Below are 9,862 nucleotides of genomic sequence, written 5' to 3' on the forward strand. Positions count from 1 at the left end.
TTCTTCTTCTTCTTCTTCTTCTTCTTCTTCTTCTTCTTCTTCTTCTTCTTCTTCTTCTTCTTTCTTCTACTTCTTCTTTCTTCTACTTCCTCTTTCTATCTCTCTGTCCCCCTTCCTCCTTTCCTTCCATCTTTCCCTCCTTTCTTTAGAGGTTCAGTGCAAAGCCCACAGTCCCTGCATAAGTATCTGCAATAGTGACCAGATTGATACTGAGCCATTTGATCCAGGAAGTCCCTTGCTGAGATCCTTACAGAGAACAAATGTTCTCTGTAGATAACAATGTGGTTCAGGAACACACCAGCTAATCACTCACAAGCAGGCACAGGACAGTTTGGTTGGAGAATTCTTTAGTTCACAGTCCCATCTCCCTTCATGTAGAGAGTTGTGAGTTAACAGAATCTGAGGTCCATGTTGTGTTCACATCTCTGCTCTCTCCCTTCCTTTGCCTTCCAATATTTTAGCCCCTGGTGCTTGATCCCTTTTATTTCTGTTGATTCACCCTGGCTAGTAAGGATGCAGTGTGGTTATTTACAGTGTCCCTGGCCCTGTATGTTTCATGACTTATTACATCTACCCTGTATATTATACCAAACACATACTTAGTTTGTACAGTCAAAAGCTCTGCCACTGAGCTGTACCTGTGGCATGGGCCCTTTCTCATTCACCTGACACAAACAAAAAACTGAAGATTGGAGAGGCTAGTGGCTTACACAGCCAGGGAGCAGAAAAATATGAAGCTCACCATCTGTCACCACCTCACTCAACCTGATCCTCCTTCAGTCATCTTCTGCAAATGCCACTGCCAAAAACAGTGACAAACCTCCCAAACACTGACTCTCTCCCTCCTCCTTTCCCTCAGTCTGCCCTCCCACTCTCTGCTCTGCATAGTCACTACTATGGTCCAATCACAAATACCCTGGACCAGGCCGACGTCACTCACATCCACAAAAGCATCTTGCTTCCACTCTTTGAACATATTCTCCCTCAAACAAGCAGAAACTCAAGAGAGACTTCTCACTTCCCTGCTCTAGCCTTCTCCTTCCCTATGAGACAAAGGATGGCCTGACTTACATGGCCTTTTCAACCATTTGTCTACCCCAACATCTGAGACATGTTCAACTCTTCCTCTGGTCCCTCTCTCCACCCTTCCCAGTTAGGACCATCTCACTTTAAGGACTGTTTCCTGTTGGGTCACTTCCTGGTTCTTCAGAGTCTATAGTTGTATGTATGCTTTTGGAAGGGGGGTTGGAGGGTGAAGTGAGGGGTGCCTGCCCATTGGAACACCAGCCATCTTGGCTGTCAAATTTACTTTACTGTCCTCCACATAGCAGGTAACCAGGGTCGTGTAAGCAGTTAATCCGCACTTATCACGTGGCTGGGGAGTAAATGTTTTACTTAAAACATCTTTGTTAGCCTGTACTGTGTTGTTTCTGCTGGCCATGTGAGGTCATTTGAATGGTAATGGGCCCCACAGGTTCAAGGTTTCTATACTTGGTCCTCAGCTGATAGAACTGTTTGGGAAGGGTTGGGAGGTGTGGCCTTGTTGGAGGAGGTGTGTCACTGGAGACAGGTTTTTTTAGTAGCCTCCTGCCTGAATGCTTTCAATGTGAGCACTCTGCAGCTTCAGCCACTGCCTCCTGCTACCTCCCCTCTGACATCATGTATTCTTATCCCTCTGGAACTGTAGGCCCCAGAAAAAAACCCTTCCTTCTATAAGTTGCCTTAGTCATGGCGCCTCATCTCAACAATAGAAGAGTCGCTAAGACAGCAGGCTTTTTCCCCATAACTCCTCCTTTTGCTGTGCTGAGGGTGGTAATGATTTATTTATACCTGAATCACAACCAAGCACTTCACTATAAAAGAAAAACTGTCTACCCCACCGAGAATCCTCAGATCTAGACACGGGTGTGCTTTCATGTTTCCTGGCTGGGGCAAAACTGTTGTATTTCCTCATGGCCTGCAGCTGAGGAAATGAAGGCCCTTCTATGCAATCCAATTTATCCTTGTCCAATCCCAAAGAAAACAAGTGAGAGAAACCAGGGAAGGGTGTGAGCGGCTTTCTCATTGATTTTAACTCTTTACGTGCAGTGAGCTGCAGTTTGATTTTCAGGGCACGTCTTCTCAAGATGAAAAATAACCAGGGTTTCTTCTGTGGTAGGGATCAGTATTCGAAAGACTTTGAAAACCAATGAGAAAAAGTATATGAGAATGTTTGAAAAATAAAAAGAAATTATATATAATTATACATATATATAATCTATATGTGGGTTTTTTCTTAGCTAATAGGCTTTGTTTAATCATTATTCCAATAGAAGGGAATTCCCAAATATGGAAACTAACAGGACTCCACAGAAATAGGTCATTGTAGTGCCTTCACTATTAGTATGAAACTCCATGCACCATATTTACAAAGCTTTCCACGGGATAACAAACCCACCTTGGAAAGAATGTTTACAATTATAATCATGGATGTTATCAGTTCCTCAGAGGGAGCACTTAAAATATCAATTTAAATGCAAATGAATTTTATCATTCCAAATTAGACTCACCCCATTATGTTGGGATTAATAGAAAAATAATATTGAATGCTAAATTGCAAGTAATTAATATTGACATAGTAAAAAAATGTACAGTTTCATTGGGGGGTTGGTGGGAGTCTTGTCTGCATGAGCCACTGCATGTCACGCTCGGTGTCCTTGGCGCATGGCAGCATAGTGTGTTGATTAACTTGAAAGGAAGACAAATGGCACTGGGACATCACAGAACCCAACGAGCTGTCCTTTGGGTCTAAAGGAAAAAGCCCTGAAGCCTGTATTTAACTGGCAAAATTGTGCTTAAAGTTTTTTTTTCTGTTTGCACAAGCATAAAGTAGTAACACTAAACAGAAAATGAGACATTTTTTGTACTCAATGTTTTTTTTAAAAAAATAAAATAAAATTGTACTAGAAACAGCCATTCTCTTGTATTAGAAACAGCCACACTCATTTACTTCCCTTGATTTTTAGAGCTGAGCATCATGCCCAGGGCCTTGCACACACTAAGTGCTCTACCACTGAACTCTAAGTAAACAGGCTTTTTTTACTTGTTAGTAATGACTGTGTTCATGCCATAAAGGCAAACAGTAACATAGACCATAGGACCGGCAAAGCCTGAGACTTCAGCTATTTGAACTTTTAAGAAAAGGTCTGCTGAAATCTGTTGATTTGACCAATTATGATCAAGTCAAAGACACAGGTTTTTATTGAAAATATAAATCCAGAGAGTACAATGTGAGTCCAGTCCTGGCTGGAACATTTTCTAGCTGGGTGGCATCTGGTGAGGATGTCACACACCTCCAGGACAGAACGCTCCGCTGTAAGCTGGGATGATTGGACTCTTGTTGTAACTGTGAAGTCATAGAAAACACTCCTACTTTCCAATAAAACCCCTGAGCAAGAAGCAAAGGCTGTGTTACTTGTGTAAGGAAATGATCATCTAGTACTTTGGATCTATTTAAATACACCAATATGCTCTTGGGAGTGGCAAACTCGCCTTAGCACTCACCAAAGTAGTAGCTCAGTGACTTCAAAAAGGGGTTGGGTTTTTTTCTCTTGTTGTTTTCTGGTGTTTTCTTGGCGGGGGGAGGTTGTTTTGTTTTATTGTTGTTGTTTTATTTAGTTTTGTTTATTTTTTGGATTGTTTGTTTGTTCAAGACAAGGTTTCTCTCTATAGCTCTGGCTATCCTGAAACTAGCTCTGTAGACTAAGCTGGCCTCAAACTCATGGTGATCCACTTGCCTCCACCTCCCAAGTTCTGGGATTAAAGGCATGAACTACCACCACCCAACTGGATTCAGAAAGTTTTGTGTTCATTTCAAGTCCCCAGAGCTGGCATTGAGGAGCAGAGTCACTTCAGGACTTGATCCCAGGAAGCATGGGTGGAGGAATAAAGGGATGAACAGGGAAGGCGGGTTGTACTGGCTAACACAGGAGCCTCACTCTGGGCAGCCACAGCTCACTTCTACCTGACATTCGGAGGACACAAGTTAGAATGGATGAGGCACAGTTGTAGACTTTTACACACCCACTCCCACCACCATCTCTCTGTCGAGTGATGAAGAGGATAGAAGAGGAGCAAGGGCCAGTTCTCTGGGCTACAACAATCAGAGGCAGACAGGGCTTTAGAGGTCCAGAGAGGTCCAACTTCGTGTAAGGTGAGACAATGTGCACTCACATGCTAAAAACAAGAAGTTCTGAATGGATGTCCAACAGCACCTGCCAAACCAACAAAATCGACATACTTACTTATCTATAGACTCTATCAGAAACTACATGGTTATTTTTTTTACATAGGATATGTATTTCTACAGTAATCACTTACCATACATATCATAAAAGAAAGGCAATCCTAAAAGGTGACTTTAAACATAAATATTTAAAAGGTTAAAATGCATACCTGTGTCATAAGAACCAAGAACCAAGATGAAGAATCAACCAAAGGGTTGGCGGACCTGGGAAAGAAGGAGCGAAAGGCAACATTACAGTGGGACAACATAGAGCTTTAAGTGGGAAGGGATCCTGAAAGGGCACAACATAGACGAGTGCTGAGTGAGATCAGCCCGGCACAAAAGGCACACCTCCCACTTCCGTGAAATGACTGGAGTTCCCAAATGCATAGCGCCAGGACCTGGAGTTGGGGCAGTTTGTATAATAAGCTCACAGTTTCAGGTTTGGAACATCAAATGTTCTGGAGATGGTTTACACGGTAAGGTGTTTTACGTTTGTTTTCTTTTCTAATTCATGTGGATGAGTGTTTCTGCCACTTACATGTCTGTACACAGAATGGATGCAGCGCTTTTGGGGTCCAGAAGAGGGCATCGGATCCCCAGGATGAGTTGCAAACGCCTGTAACTTCCATGTGGGTGCAGGGAATCGAACCCAGTTCTGCAAGAGCAGCCTCTGCTCTCATCCACTGAACCATCTCTCCAGGCCCACACTGAAATATTTAAAAACTCCTGAACTCAGCACTGAAAACAGTTAAGAAAGTACAGTATCCGTCACATTTTTACAATGGTTTAAATAAAGTACCTAAAACTTTTAACCAAACTCAAAAGAAGTTCTAGTATTTATCCCTCATACCCTGCACTAACAGAGTGCATGCATGGCCCTGTTCTCAATGTGGCCCGTAAAGAGAAAGTTTCTTTGCCACAGAGCTATTGGGATTTAAAAAAAAAAATGGAAAATTATGTAGTCAATTACAAACCTCTTCCTCTTAAAAAAAAAAAAAGCCCAGCACTTAGGAGGCAGGAGAGAGAGATGATCTCTGCGAGTTCGAGGCCAGCCTGGTCAACAGAGTGAGTTCTAGGACAGCCAAGGCTACACAATAAAACCATGTCTTGAAAAGGCTAATAAAATAAAATCCTCAAGAACACTCAGCATTTAAGATGAGATGCCAGAACCAGGCCCAGTATCGCTAAGTAGAGATGGAGAAGATGCTGTCCAATAGTACAGGTCTCACTAGGGTACCTGGCCAGCCAGGCACTAGGGCCTGAAAGGTCTCTTCAATGGGGAATAGACTCAGGGCGAGAAGCACCTGGGACGCCTCTCTCGATATCAGTAGGACCTGAGCTGGTCCAGAGAGAGCTTTGAGAAGCATTTATGACCTTAAATCAGAAAGAATGCAGTGCTGATCTGGAAACTAATTGGATGCTAGAAACCTCTCCATATCATGGAGTGTCAGGAATGACAAAGATTTTGGTGGGAATATATTTAGCAACAGTGACATTGATGTTAGATCCCAAGCAGGGACCTATATCTACCTGGGGGCTCATTATACTCTAAGTGACAGCAGGCACCTAGCAAATCTCTTTGATGGTGATCAGCAACCAAGGCACCCGGAGCACCGTTAATGACGAATGAGAAATTGTACCAGAAGTGAGGTTTTTCTAAACATGAAGTCAGACATGGATTTTTGAAACCCACTGTGCTTTTATTTACTCATTCTCACTTGACGTGCAATTCTACCTTAACATGTCATTTGAAAGCAAACTGTACGTTACCTCCGTAGATGACAACATCACTTGCCATATGAATAGAATGATGCATGTTTAGGTTTGGGGGCGTGATGGTCTCAATAAGAATGCTCCCCATACGTTCATGTATTTGACCATTTGGTCCCATTGGTGGAACTACTTGGGAGGAATTAGTGATTTTATCAGGGGAAGTGTGTCTCTGGGGGTGAGATCTGAGATTTCAAAAGCCCTTGCCATTCCCAGTTATCTATCTCTGCTTCATGGTTGTTGTCTCAATGTGTAATCTCTGCTACTGTGCCAGCGCCATATCTATCTGCCTGATGCCATGCTTCCCACCATGGTGGTCATGGACTCTAATGTTCTAGACCTTGAGCCCCAGATGGAATGCTTTCTTGTTTAAGTTTGCCTTGGTCATGGTGATTTGTTATGGAAATAGAGGACTTCTTAGCAAACTAAGCACGCAGAGGACTTCTTAGCAAACTAAGCACGCAGAAGACTTCTTAGCCTTAGCTGCTCCAGGGATCACATGCAGAAAGGATCTTATCTTCCGGGATAGACTTGTGGGAGGCAATGTGTTTTCTATGTCCGTGATTTAAGGAAGGGTGGGGACTAGAGTGGGTACAGGGAGCTCAACATGAGCTTTACTGCTGACAAAATCTCCCCATGATCTTTCCTCCAAGGCCAAATGCCTGTAGGCATGCGTAGTGGTCGGTATTTAAAATAGCCAAACATGTCTGCTACCTCAAACCTCTATGGTGCAAATGCCCATGCTGCAGTGCCTCCCAAGGAAAAGATTTAGCAGCTTCCTACCAACACACACACACACATACACAGACACACACGTGCGCACACGCAGTTTTCACATAGCCAGTAAAATACGCAACTCCCACCAGTAAGAGAAACCCACACTCATAGAAAGACATCCACACAACAGCTGCATTTGTATTAGCAAAAGGAACGGAATGTAATGTCCATCCGGAAGTGACCAGGTAAAAACTGGTGTATATATGATAAGTTTGTACAACAGAATACTATCTTACATCAAAATAAAAACTAGTGCAGACAACAGAGTAGGCAAATGACAAGGTACCATGTTAGCTAAAGAAGGCAAACCCCAAAGGGACACATACGTACTTGCCACTATCTGCAAGGTGTTCTAAGCCAGCGGGGCTACACATTGTAGGGATGTACATGATAGTTGTCTGAGACATCTAGAGATGGACCAAAAGTGTGTCATGTGGTAAACGAATTTTCCAAGGTGATGAAAGTTTTAATTGGCTATGATTGCATGAATGTATCCACTTCCTATGCATCAAGCCACCCTGTAAATCATAGAGTTTAATGTGCATAAGCTACATGTACAGAAAAGTGACATTCAAAGTAATTTTAGGGCCAACTCAGAAGTCAGTGACTGCTATGAATGTGCTTATGTGTGTTCCAATCCCAGAACCTCAGCTCTCAGCTTTTCCACTGACCACCAGTGAGATGTCAGCCCATTCCATTCCCCAAACCACTACAATCTTAGAAAGGAGGGATCTTGGAACCTTGGTCACTGTGCACACTACCAAGGTCTGAACATCATTTCTGGATTCTTAGGAGAGCATCCTTGTTGCCTTTTTCTCTATATTTGCCTTTTAACATAGACTTAATTCATGTTTGTTGTGATTCATACTCACAGAAGAATAGTAGTCAAAGACCTGCCATTCCTCTCTTCTCTTCTCTACTTCCTCCTTTATAAATCTCACTTGCTTTCCAATTTGAGTGCTGAGGCAGTTCTGTGTGAATCCTTCTAGATTTTTCTCCTTCTAAACGAGAGTCCTACAGTACATCATATCATCATGCAAGTTCCTCTTCTATTTAACAACATATCCTCTCCTGCAGTTCGATTACACCATAATTTTTTTAACCAACCTATAGTGATTGATGTCTTGGTTTTCCTCTGAATCTTTAGTTAGAAATGACAGGATCCTTTGCATGCCTGATTTGAGGATCTTTGCATGCTTGCGTGATTATCCTGTTAGAATAAATTCCTGGAAGGGAAATGGCTGGGTCAAAAAGCATATGCTATTTTAATTATGCATTTATGCACTTTTATTGTGCAATTCTTATTTTAATTCCCTCCTCAAAATATTCTTTAAATATTTCCTAGTGTTCTCAAGAGAGTCCTTTCCCATTTTGACCTCAAAAAGAAGGGAAATAAAGTCAAGAGAAGTAATGAGAATGAGAACCTGCCCCAGCATCCTTGAGAGAGCAATGAAGCTAAGATGAGTGTGGCCTTATTTTCTGGCTGCCGGCTTGAATTTCCCATAATGAGAAATAAAACATACGATTTTTTTAAGCCTCTTAAACAGTAACATTGATGAAAGCTGAGAGTTAATAGATTTAAGGATGGAAACGGTTTTATGTCAATTGTTGTAATTAGCCAGGATGAAGATGAATTGATGGGGCCCTCCTTTGCCAGCCAAGCTTCAACTTTAATTCTGGCTAATGAGCTACTGGTGAGGGATAGAGACAAGAGCTGAGCTGAGAAACCCACACAGCTCTGAACATCAAAATAAATAAATTAATTAATTAATTAATTAATAAAAACATGCTGCCTCTCAGAACTACCGGCTACACCCTGCAGAGCATCCAGTTCATACCTGATCCTCCAGGAAATAGGACATTTTCCAACTAAGTTTGGCTACAGTTCCAAGGCTTTGTTTCCCTTAGACCCCAACCATGAAACAAAGGGAGATGTCTGTTCCCATGACTCAACACCCTGAAAACCACCACCCGACAGCTTTCCTTACCCATTCCGCCATCAGCAATCAGGCCAGTTTCCTTAGGCATGATTCTAAGAGAGAGTCTCTAAACTTATAAATGAGCATTTTACTTAAATTATATAAAACTAGTCTGGTAGCTAATCATTTTTTATTTTATTTACAAAGAGCAAAGTTTGGTTTGGGTGCAGCATTCTGTTGACTGTTGAAAAGATAAAGTCGTGTAAATACCACTGCAATCAGAAAGCTGGACTCCCTTTCAAGCCCCCCACCAATGTCCTGATGCTTCTCTTCTAGCTAGCCCCTCCCCCACCCCACCACTGGCAACCACAGAGTTACACACTGTGTAGTGCTGTCTTCCCTAGACTGTCCCAAGGACCGGTGTCCTTCGGGTGCATCTGCGATTGCTCTATGGGGTTGCAGATATCAGCCACTCGGTCCTTTTCTTGGTGCTGTTTGACTTTCCATTGTGTGCTATGCTATGATTTGCTTCTCCGGCCTCCAGTCTGGGATGTTTGGATAAAATATCCAGCTTGCACAGTTAGAAATAAAACCTCTTTGATTTTATAGGAAACTAAGATTGCTTATGATAACCCAACTGCTACTCAATCTTTGGGAAATCTCACTATCCCTAGGGTGCAAGGAGACCAAAAGAGCTTAATTTTCTAGAGGCCAAGAAATCTTGTCTCTGAGAAAGCCAATTTCCCTGGTGTAGCCCTGGTGCCCATCCAGCTGTGTCTCCAGTATAAGATGAGGAACTCCGGCTCTGTTCTCAAAGGCTGTGCAACAATGAGTCCTTGCATTTGGACTATTCTCCTCTGTCATTTATCAGTCTGAGCCAAGATGTTTCATTTTTCTTTACTGTTCCCTATTGACTCTTCTCTTAAAAGTCATAAATCTTTCTAAGCAAATGAGCCTTGAGTTTTATTTTATTATTTTTTATTTTATTATAGAAATAAGCTTAAATGAAATTATACTACTCTTCTGTTTTTGAAAATGTATACAGCCGAGCAGTGGTGGTGCATGCCTTTAATACCAGCACTTGGGAGGCAGAGGCAGGTGGATTTCTGAGTTTGAGGCCAGCCTGGTC

At 42.4% G+C, this 9,862-nt stretch overlaps 1 protein-coding gene and 1 long non-coding RNA gene across 4 annotated transcripts in view; one reads left to right on the forward strand and one right to left on the reverse strand.

Moving 5' to 3' along the window:
- The window catches only part of Pcsk2 (proprotein convertase subtilisin/kexin type 2), a 268,460-nt gene that overhangs the window by 169,844 nt on the left and 88,754 nt on the right, over positions 1 to 9,862 (forward strand). The gene's annotated exons all lie outside the window — the stretch shown is intronic.
- On the reverse strand, positions 3,842 to 4,926 carry LOC116091052. Its single transcript, XR_004118920.1, has 4 exons — positions 4,806 to 4,926; positions 4,435 to 4,489; positions 4,213 to 4,253; positions 3,842 to 4,003 (listed from the first exon to the last, which is right to left on the reverse strand). It is a non-coding gene; the product is annotated as an uncharacterized LOC116091052 (long non-coding RNA).

Source organism: Mastomys coucha, unplaced genomic scaffold (genome assembly GCF_008632895.1).
Source record: "Mastomys coucha isolate ucsf_1 unplaced genomic scaffold, UCSF_Mcou_1 pScaffold15, whole genome shotgun sequence".
NCBI lineage: Eukaryota > Metazoa > Chordata > Mammalia > Rodentia > Muridae > Mastomys > Mastomys coucha.